The sequence below is a fragment of the Poromitra crassiceps genome (genome assembly GCF_964638095.1).
Source record: "Poromitra crassiceps genome assembly, contig: HAP1_SCAFFOLD_1811, whole genome shotgun sequence".
Lineage (NCBI taxonomy): Eukaryota > Metazoa > Chordata > Actinopteri > Beryciformes > Melamphaidae > Poromitra > Poromitra crassiceps.
In genome coordinates, this window is record NW_028150605.1 from 12,509 (window position 1) to 22,554 (window position 10,046).

The 10,046-nt window shown below is 47.7% G+C and overlaps 2 pseudogenes across 2 annotated transcripts; both read right to left on the reverse strand.

Moving 5' to 3' along the window:
- Positions 1–1,262: 1,262 nt before the first annotated feature.
- Positions 1,263–9,878, reverse strand: LOC310772047 (leucine-rich repeat-containing protein 3B pseudogene; annotated as a pseudogene). The gene is made up of 2 exons: positions 9,804–9,878; positions 1,263–2,377 (listed from the first exon to the last, which is right to left on the reverse strand). The product of its transcript is annotated as a leucine-rich repeat-containing protein 3B pseudogene (transcript).
- LOC310772046 (actin, cytoplasmic 1 pseudogene) lies at positions 5,890–7,023 on the reverse strand (annotated as a pseudogene). The gene has a single exon. The product of its transcript is annotated as an actin, cytoplasmic 1 pseudogene (transcript).
- Positions 9,879–10,046: the final 168 nt, after the last annotated feature.

Below are 10,046 nucleotides of genomic sequence, written 5' to 3' on the forward strand. Positions count from 1 at the left end.
CTTTATGGACCACTCAGGATTCCCACCGCCTGTTGGCAATCAGCTGTCTGCAGCAGAGCCAGGAGGGGTTTCCTACTCGTCAAGTAAGGGAGGTCTGCAGTTCTCATCGGTATGGAGCTCCAGTAACAAGTCCTTCATCATACAGTCAGCTGATACATGAGCACAGTCAACTCAATCCTTATTTTATCCTTATAATGTATCATTTATGTGTAATACTTGTTTTATAAAGGGGTTCATTCAAATTCCGACCCCATCCAAATACTGCATGTGTTATGCACTTTCATCTTTAGTCAGATGGTTGGCTTGCACGTTCTCATGATGCACAACTAGTCCCTCAAAACAGACACACTGGCTCCTGCTGCCGCCTACCCGTCTGTACTTGGTAGCTCCCGCCTACCCGTCTGTACTTGGTAGCTCCCGCCTACCCGTCTGTACTTGGTAGCTCCCGCCTACCCGTCTGTACTTGGTAGCTCCCGCCTACCTGTCTGTACTTGGTAGCTCCCGCCTACCCGTCTGTACTTGGTAGCTCCCGCCTACCCGTCTGTACTTGGTAGCTCCCGCCTACCCGTCTGTACTTGGTAGCTCCCGCCTACCCGTCTGTACTTGGTAGCTCCCGCCTACCCGTCTGTACTTGGCAGCTCTCAAAGTTGGTCGAAAAATAAAGCAGGATGTCCGCTCAAAATAAAGCGGGATATCCGCTCATTTCCCCCAATCACCTGCCTCGGTTATGTTTACGATATCCGTGATTGGTTGTATACCATGGAACTTCCTTCTGGTCTGAATCGTGTTTTTTTTTTCTTTTTGAAAATGACAACTTCCTCTTTCCCAATTTTAATGGGCAGAAGTACAGACTGTCTGCAGCATTCAAAGAGTGTAGAAGAGACAGACTTGAGAGCTTGACAGACTATCTTTGAACCAGCAGTAATTAACAAGAGAAACCCATAAAAGGCCATTTTAATGGAAAAGAACACCATTTTACTGGAAATATACTGGTGAATACCTTAATGATGATTTTAATGGGAAACAGTCGTACATGAAGGGTCTGGACTGAAGTAACACAGTTGATAATAGCAGCGTTGCCTTTTCCCGCTGTTGATATTGCTGTTTGACGTGGCCCCCTGTGTTTGACGTGGCCCCCTGTGTTTGACGTGGCCCCCTGAACGGCCTGTGTGTTAGTGAGGTGCATCCAGGTGCATGCACCACTGGATAAAACCCATTTAAATCCCCAAAACATGCCACTGCTTTTCCTCCCCTAGTGCGCAGACTAGGCCGTCCACTCAGCCAACACAAACTCCTAATGGGCCACTGATGTATGAATTATTCATCTGGGCTCGGTTGCTTTGGCCTGGTTTTCTTGTGCAGGCACATGTCTTGTTGCCCACCTTGGCTCCCTGACAACAACCAGGCACAAACGTCTGACGATGACCCTATAGGTGCAGGCTATAGGAGTGTGTTTGCTGGAGCTTCATCCACTTCAGGACCCGTGTATAGTTCCATCAGCCCTATACCACAGTACTAATCGTGGAAGACTCCTCCGACTTGGGTACGCCGGGCAACGACTTGAGATACTCCAGGTGTCTGCGGGCGTCCTCCGTGTTTGCCCGGACATAGTGGACTAGGTAGGAGATGACCATGGTGAACCAGCCAGCCATTATGACCAGCAGTCCCACATCTGTCGTCTTCTTCATCACCACACACAGGTCTGTCTCTGGTGCCAGCAGGAATGCCTGTCCTTCCACGCCCGTTTCTTTAGGCTCCGCGGTCTGGCACACGATACCCGTCAGCGACGCGGGCTCCAGGTCCACACGGGGTAAGGCCATCTGCAAGTTGCAGTCACAGTGCCATTGATTGTTGGTCAGGTTGGCGCGAGCTCGTAGGCCCTCGAAGGCCTCGGCCTTAAAGTTGACTAGCTTATTGGAAGAGAGGTCTAGGAACTGCAGTGCGCTCAGGCCTCTGAAAGCCCCGGGTTCCAGCTGGCTCAACTCATTGTGCGACAGGTCCAGTTCGACCAGGAGGGGCAGGCCGGCGAAGGCGTTACTCGGGACTGTCGTGAAGAGGTTGTAGTCCAGGTAGATGCGTTGCGTGTCATTGGGGAGGTCCTGGGGGATCTCCGTGAGCTGCAGGTTGCTGCAGCGCACCGTCTTGCCTCCGCCTCCCTCGCTCTCAGAGCAGTAGCAGCTCTTGGAGCAGCTGGTGGCAGCATGGTGGAAGCAGAAGGTCATCAGCACCAGGCTGTGCAGCAGCAAACACATGACCACCGAGTGGCGCAGGAGCCAGTCTGCCAGCAGGGGCATGGTGGGGTACGGGCATGCTCCAGGAGGGACCACCTGGGCGAAAGGGGTGAAGCCCGCATCAACCTCCCCAGTAGCTGTCGAGCCTATGAAGTAAAAAAACAACAACAACAACAACAGGAAGTCAGCTGGGTGGTGGGTGGAACAAAGCCGGGAAAGCAATTAGTGCAAATTGCGTTGTCAAATAACAGTACTAACGCAAACCTTACCCCCATGCGAAACAGGGCTGATTGACAGGGCATGTCCTTGAGAAGCCACAGTGTGTTATTTAATACACAATTGGAGGGTAACTTGCCTAATTAGAGGAGCCAGAGAGAATGGTGCAGTCTCATTTCAGAAACAGCTGGATTTCTGTTGTATGTCTAGGAGGCAGAGAGCACGGTGCAGTCTCATTTCAGAAACAACTGGATTTCTGTTGTATGTCTAGGAAAGTCTAAGGATCCAAGAAGTCCCTTCATACCAGCAGAATAAACAAGCTAAGAAAGGGCTTTGTTGTCACTGTGACTCTTTTATAATTGACGGCCCCTGCAGTGCAGGGCTATTTCTGTCCACAGTCAACGGCATTATCATAACCCTGTAACAGCAAGACAACAACATGCTCCTGACAAAACATATCTGACTTTCAAACACAACTACATTATTCATAGTATGGTGGTGTCGCCTGTGCCACATTTGTTCAATATGTGGTGGCTGCCACTCTCAGACAACAGAGGAGGGAACCGCTACGAATGTAAAAGTGACCAATGTAACTTTTCTGTGTAACTTAGTGAACGACATAGTGACTGTGTGCGTGTCTTATAGTTAGCAACCCATGAAGTCAATACTAGTCCATGAAGTGGATCACCAAAAAAAGACTTGGGTCATTTGGTCAAAAGTGCAAGTAACACTGACTGAGGTAACAGCTGGCCTGTGTAACACTGAGGTAACAGCTGGCCTGTGTAACACTGACTGAGGTAACAGCTGGCCTGTGTGACACTGACTGAGGTAACAGCTGGCCTGTGTGACACTGACTGAGGTAACAGCTGGCCTGTGTGACACTGACTGAGGTAACAGCTGGCCTGTGTGACACTGACTGAGGTAACAGCTGGCCTGTGTAACACTGACTGAGGTAACAGCTGGCCTGTGTAACACTGACTGAGGTAACAGCTGGCCTGTGTGACACTGACTGAGGTAACAGCTGGCCTGTGTAACACTGACTGAGGTAACAGCTGGCCTGTGTGTCCGCTAAATGACACTTTTTATTTTGTATGTAAGCCTTTAAAAATAGCAGGCCTTCGCACCCTGACATACTTCATTAATAGCTGATCAGGGCTACGTGCTATCCCGTTACTAATCCTCTTAGGAAAAACTCCTTAAGTCAGTGTAGCATCAATGTTGGCCAAATCCTTTTGTAGGGCTAAATGCTAACGCTGCTACCGCACCAGGGCCAGAACACACAGCGTGATGGCCTGTCTCTTCCTGAGACAAAAGGAACCATGGAGCCCGAGCGAACTTCTTCATTTCTTCAAAATGGCTGGAGACTGGGCAAGATCCACTTACCAAGATTAAAAAATGAAATCGATCTCCAAGTACCTCTTAGTATCACATGACGACGGGGGGTGGAGGAGACAGAGTGTAGTGGTGGTGATGATGGTGGTGGTGTGTGTGTGTGTGTGTGTGTGTGTGTGTGTGTGTGTGTGTGTGTGTGTGTGTGTGTGTGTGTGTGTGTGTGTGTGTGTGTGTGTGTGTGTGTGTGTGTGTGTGTGTGTGTGTGTTTGTGTGTGTGTGTGAGGGGGGGGGGGGGGGACTGATTTGTCTACGGGACACAGCTAATAAGAGTCATTGTGCTCCGGGCTGCCAAACAACCCCCATAATGAGCCGTTGGTGGAAACGGGAGGCCGATCCACAAGAGCAAAGCGCACAGCTCAAATGCCCAGACCGCTGTACTCCGCCACCCTCAGACATGAGATGTTTATCCATGCTTCTTCATCAGACAAAACAACGTCCAGAGTATTTTTAGGCGGCACTTATTGTCAACAGGGCGTTTGAGCGAGTAGAATAGCAGGAAAGATACAGCCAACCTAACACCCAGGGAAATAAAAACGCCGGCTAAATTGAAGGGGGTAATGTCGTGCTCCTGTAAAGGCAGTACTTTTCCCGTCACGCAGCCAGGCTGGCATTTTGCAGAGAGATAATTGGGGGGGGAGGAGCAGGAGTTTGGTGGAGAAGAAGGCGTATGTCGGCACGGAGGGAAATTGGACACACGAGCAGTGTTGTGAGAGAAAGAGGCATATCAGGAGGATCTGGGGAGAGAGGTAACATTACAGTGACAACTCAGACACTGTGCAAAGAACAGTCAGGGACACTAATGAGGTATCAAGGAAAAGGGTAAATGTGGGTGAGTCACAGGGTGAGGAGAGGAACGTATGAATGAGGGTGGAGGAGGGCGGCCTGGTCGCCAGAATAAAATGTCGGGATTTTACATTTCGACAATCTACGGATGTGTAGAAAAATGAACATTTCTGAACGAGAATATGCATATCATGTTTCTAGATAGGTGAATATGAACGTTATATGCGTCATAGAGTCTGCTATTGAACCAGTGTTGTGGGCGCGGTGGCTGGAGGGCGTCAACACATGCCTTTCATACTGGAGGGCGGTGTTCGATTCCCGGTCATGGTCACAACGTTTCCAAAGTCTAGATTTCTACCGTGAGTCACATTTAACGTTTTTGTTATTCACACATAACCCAAACATAACCCTAACCCCTAACCCAGTGATATTCAACTTGCGGCCCGCGACAGGGTGCAGAGTGGCCCCCGACCATTTTCTAATAATTTCACGTTAGTTTTCATTGTGAATTTGAATGTAATTCACAATAAAAACTAACGTGAAATAAAGTTTGACTGAGCTCCAGCTAAATTGTCAAATACCGCCATCTGCTCGCTACCCAGGCACTTATGTATGTACTTATCTTAACCTAACTAACTATCCGGTGTGCACAACATTGTCAGACTAAACTCCGGCTGACACCACAAAAACCTACAATCCGCTACAGAAAAATTTATATTGTTTGTTTATTAACTGGCCCCTGGCCTCCTATCATTTCACAAAAGTGTTGAGCAAGTTGAGTATCCCTGCCCTAACCCCTAAGCCCAACCCTAACTGCTAACCCCTAACCCCTAACCCTAACCGCTAACCCCTAACTGCTAACCCCTAACCACTAACCCCTAACCCAGTGATACTCAACTTGTCGATTAATCATTAACATCCCTAAAGCAGACCAATACTGGAAGGTATAAAAGATCTCTGGGTACGGGAGGTCCGCAAATGCGGGACCCTGTACCTCCGTCCTGATGGTAACAGTTCATATTCGGTGTTGAGAGGTTGTGATGTGTCACTTATGTACTTAACTAACCTAACTGAAAGCGCCTCCTCTTTGAAATTTATTTTAAAGGCTATTGGCAACAAAAAAGATTGAAACTGAGAATTTCGTAAACAAAACAAAATGTACAACAACGGTTCAAATGTGGTCTTTAATAGAAAATCGGATTTCACACATTCTGTAGTTGACACATTCTTTAGCGCAATCTCAAACATTGTGGAAATCATCGTCTGTTTAGAAGCATTTGCGATGGACGATGGAGGGGCCGGACTCATCGTACTCCTGCTTGCTGATCCACATCTCCTGGAAGGTGGCCAGAGAGGCCAGGATGGAGCCTCCGATCCAGACAGAGTATTTACGCTCAGGTGGGGCAATCACCTTGATCTTCATGGTGGATGGGGCCAGGGATGTGATCTCCTTCTGCATCCTGTCGGCAAGGCGGGGGTACATGGTGGTACCTCCAGACAGCACGGTGTTGGCATACAGGTCTTTACGGATGTCCACGTCACACTTCATGATGCTGTTGTAGGTACTCTCGTGGATTCCGCATGACTCCATGCCGAGGAGGGGGGGCTGGAAGAGGGCCTCCGGGCAACGGAACCTCTCATTGCCGATGGTGATGACCTGTCCGTCGGGCAGCTCGTAGCTCTTCTCCAGGGAGGAGGAGGAGACGGCGATATCCATCTCCTGCTCAAAGTCCAGGGCGACGTAGCACAGCTTCTCCTTGATGTCACGGACGATTTCCCTCTCGGCCGTGGTGGTGAAGGAGTAGCCACGCTCTGTCAGGATCTTCATGAGGTAGTCTGTGAGGTCGCGGCCGGCCAAGTCCAGACGCAGGATGGCGTGGGGCAGGGCGTAGCCCTCGTAGATGGGCACTGTGTGGGTCACACCATCACCTGAGTCCATGACGATACCGGTGGTACGACCAGAGGCGTAGAGGGACAGCACAGCCTGGATGGCAACGTACATGGCGGGGGTGTTGAAGGTCTCGAACATGATCTGGGTCATCTTCTCTCTGTTGGCTTTGGGGTTCAGGGGGGCCTCTGCCAGCAGGACAGGGTGCTCCTCAGGGGCCACTCTCAGCTCGTTGTAGAAGGTGTGATGCCAGATCTTCTCCATGTCATCCCAGTTGGTCACAATACCGTGTTCGATGGGGTACTTGAGGGTCAGGATACCTCTCTTGCTCTGGGCCTCGTCACCTACGTAGCTGTCCTTGTGGCCCATTCCCACCATCACTCCCTGATGCCTGGGGCGACCGACGATGGAGGGGAAGACGGCACGAGGGGCGTCCTGTCCGGCGAAACCGGCTTTGCACATGCCAGATCCGTTGTCAACAACCAGTGCAGTGATTTCATCTTCCATGGCTGAACTTTGTGTGGGGGGCATCCACTTTAATGGTGACGAGTTTCAGGCAAATTATATCTCACACAAGCTGCGTGTTATGGCACTTCGAGTTAATCCCAGTCCTACTTATAGCCGCTGCAGGGAAGGATTTATGACATCACTGATGATGTCACAATGTCTATGACATCATAGTGATGTCATAAATCCTATGCATAGTGACATCATCAGTGATTTATGACATCACCAACGGTGTCAGAAATAGCTCTGTGGGTACCTAAGTAGACAAGGATTTATGAAAGGTTATTAACGGCCGGACCGAGGGAGATTGGGGACTAAGAAAATGTAGGGAATGTAGGGAAACAATGGATGGATAAATCCAGAAGGAGGCGGTAATGCAACATAAAGGAAGCCAACTGCCATAAAACACCACAGAAGAAGAAGGAAGAATTGGAGCTCATACCAGGAAGTATTTATTACATCACTGTGATGACATCACAATTGCTTGAGTGACATCACTAATGACATCACAATTGCTCGAGTGACATCACTGATGACATCACTTTCGAGTGACATCACTGATGACATCACAGCTCGAGTGACATCACTGATGAGATCACAGTTGCTCAAGTGACATCACTGATGACATCACAATTGTGACACCGCCACCACAGATACCGCCGCTATAGACACCACTTAGCCAGTTTTAACTAGGAAGATTTAATGTTGGAAAGGCAGCGAGGTTTTCAAATTAACCACTGTTTTGTTTCAAATGTACATTGAGATTCTGCATATCCCTGGTTTGCAGACATGTCAAAATGCCAACATTTTATTCTGGCGATTGGGTTGAGGAGGGACAGAGGTGTGTCTCTGATGATGATGATGATGATGATGATGATGTTGAGGAGGGAGAGAGGTGTGTCTCTGATGCACAGATGAGGAAGGATGCAAATTGCAAACTAATGTGGGACAACCCATGCAATTCCCCTTCACATTTAGGGAAACTCTGTCATTTCTGTATGTTTAATAATTCCACACAAGATATACTTCTCAATGACAAACAAAGATGAATTCTGTTGGCAGCCTGCCCTCACAACAAAGACAGCCATTTCTATCCAGTAAATCACTTGGCCTCTAAATCAGGTGAGGTCCCCTCTGTCAGCGTTCATAAAGCCATTGCCCACTTCTGTGATAAATAAACCCCCCCGGCTTTTAATTCACACCATAAATACTGTGCTCACGCACCTAAAGGTCCCTTTCTCACTTCATAAATTCTCTGCTTGTCAGTGTAGTGTTAAGTCTCTGGCTCCAATTGCATGAAGAGCAATCATTTAGACTTCCACCCAAACACCATCTGTAGCAATGACATGCATGATGGGTATGAGGCTTCATGGATTATTTTTTACTCAATCAATTTGACTCAAACTCAGTTTTCAGTGGTTTAGTCCAGTGATTCTCACCCCTTTTCATCTCTCAGTGGTTTAGTCCAGTGATTCTCACCCCTTTTCATCTCACCGACCCCTAATTTAGTCCACTTATAGGACCCCCCATTTGATTAGGTTTTGTCTCGGGCCCACATCTGAGCATATTCTTGATTCGATATGATTGTGTCCATGGCGATTGTATTGTAGAGAGATAATAACAGTGGAAAAAACTAGATGATCAAAACAGCCATTCTCCTAATTAGTCAATTAAATAATGCTGAAGTTTCATCAATCAATCAATGTCATCAATTTGCTGGAGACCCCCTGTGACCCCCTCAACGACCCCTGGTAGTCCCTGGACTCCATGTTGAGAACCACTGGCTCAGTATACTATTTTGTAGTTGTCAATGGGGGTGAAGATGACAGGGGCGGGGGGGGCGTGCAGAAAAAGACAAAAAGGCAGAAAATAAAGCATCTTTAACAATATTATTTCGTTTGAAATCCAGGCTTTTAATGCAACTGTAACCCTATTTCAGTGCTCTTAGCTCTGTCCACAACCCACCCCTTTCTAACTGTCAATGCCAATCTTAATTACTACAGATGCTGTCTTTGTTCCTAAGAGCCCAACAGTGTAGTTGGCAGATTTCCATTAGGCCCTGAAGACCCCACACTGCATCAATCCTGTCCAGTTCACTACTGGCTGTGGATGAAAACAGTAAGGAAGTACAGACTCTTATTATTATTATGGCAATCGGATCTTTGGAGTTGTGGCATTTACGTTGCTACTATATAGGCCCAAATAAATTGTTTGAACTCATAGCTACAGTCATTTTTAATAATCAGTTTAATTTAGTTCATATTAATTTATAGCCTAAGATAGCCCAGATCAACTTTTAAAGGTAAACTTCAAGATTGTCTGATTCAATTAGAACTTTATTTTTGATGATCAATAAGGATAGGCTACCATACACAAAATCGATAAGTCAAATAAATTAGTCTATCAGGTCCATCTTATTTTTACTACTGAATAGCTTGACATTTGTAGACATTTTATCCATAGCCAACAAGCTGTTAGTGGGGAAATAAACCCAAAGGACAGGCAGAGACGATGCCGCGTGGGGGAACTGATACCCTTGTTAAGTTAGTCTTTCATCTGTTAGTCATGCTATACGATCACATCATCCACTGCTCGTTTTCAGCAGGCTGGAAACGGCAATCACATTTTAAACACCATCCAAAATTAGAGTAGCCTATAACCATTTACTCTGCGTGAATGTTGAATTCCTACAATATCACAAAGGAAACATACGTTTTGATCAGCAGCACCCAACACACACACACACACACACACACACACACACACACACACACACACACACTTACATCTTTGCCGCTTTCGCTCTCCTTCTCATGGTGTGTGTGTCTCTGCAGTCCTCGTAAAAAGCGTCAAACGGATCCGGGCGCTCCCCAAAACGCGGTGTCGGTGTGCTCAATATTTTGGTTCGCTTCCATGAGGTCCTCCTCTTCTTGTTGTTGTAGCTTGTTCAACTTGTGCAGAGAGAGAGAGACAGACCGTGAGAGCCGCACGCAGCTACGACGCGCCACTGGAAATGCACCTTTAAACAC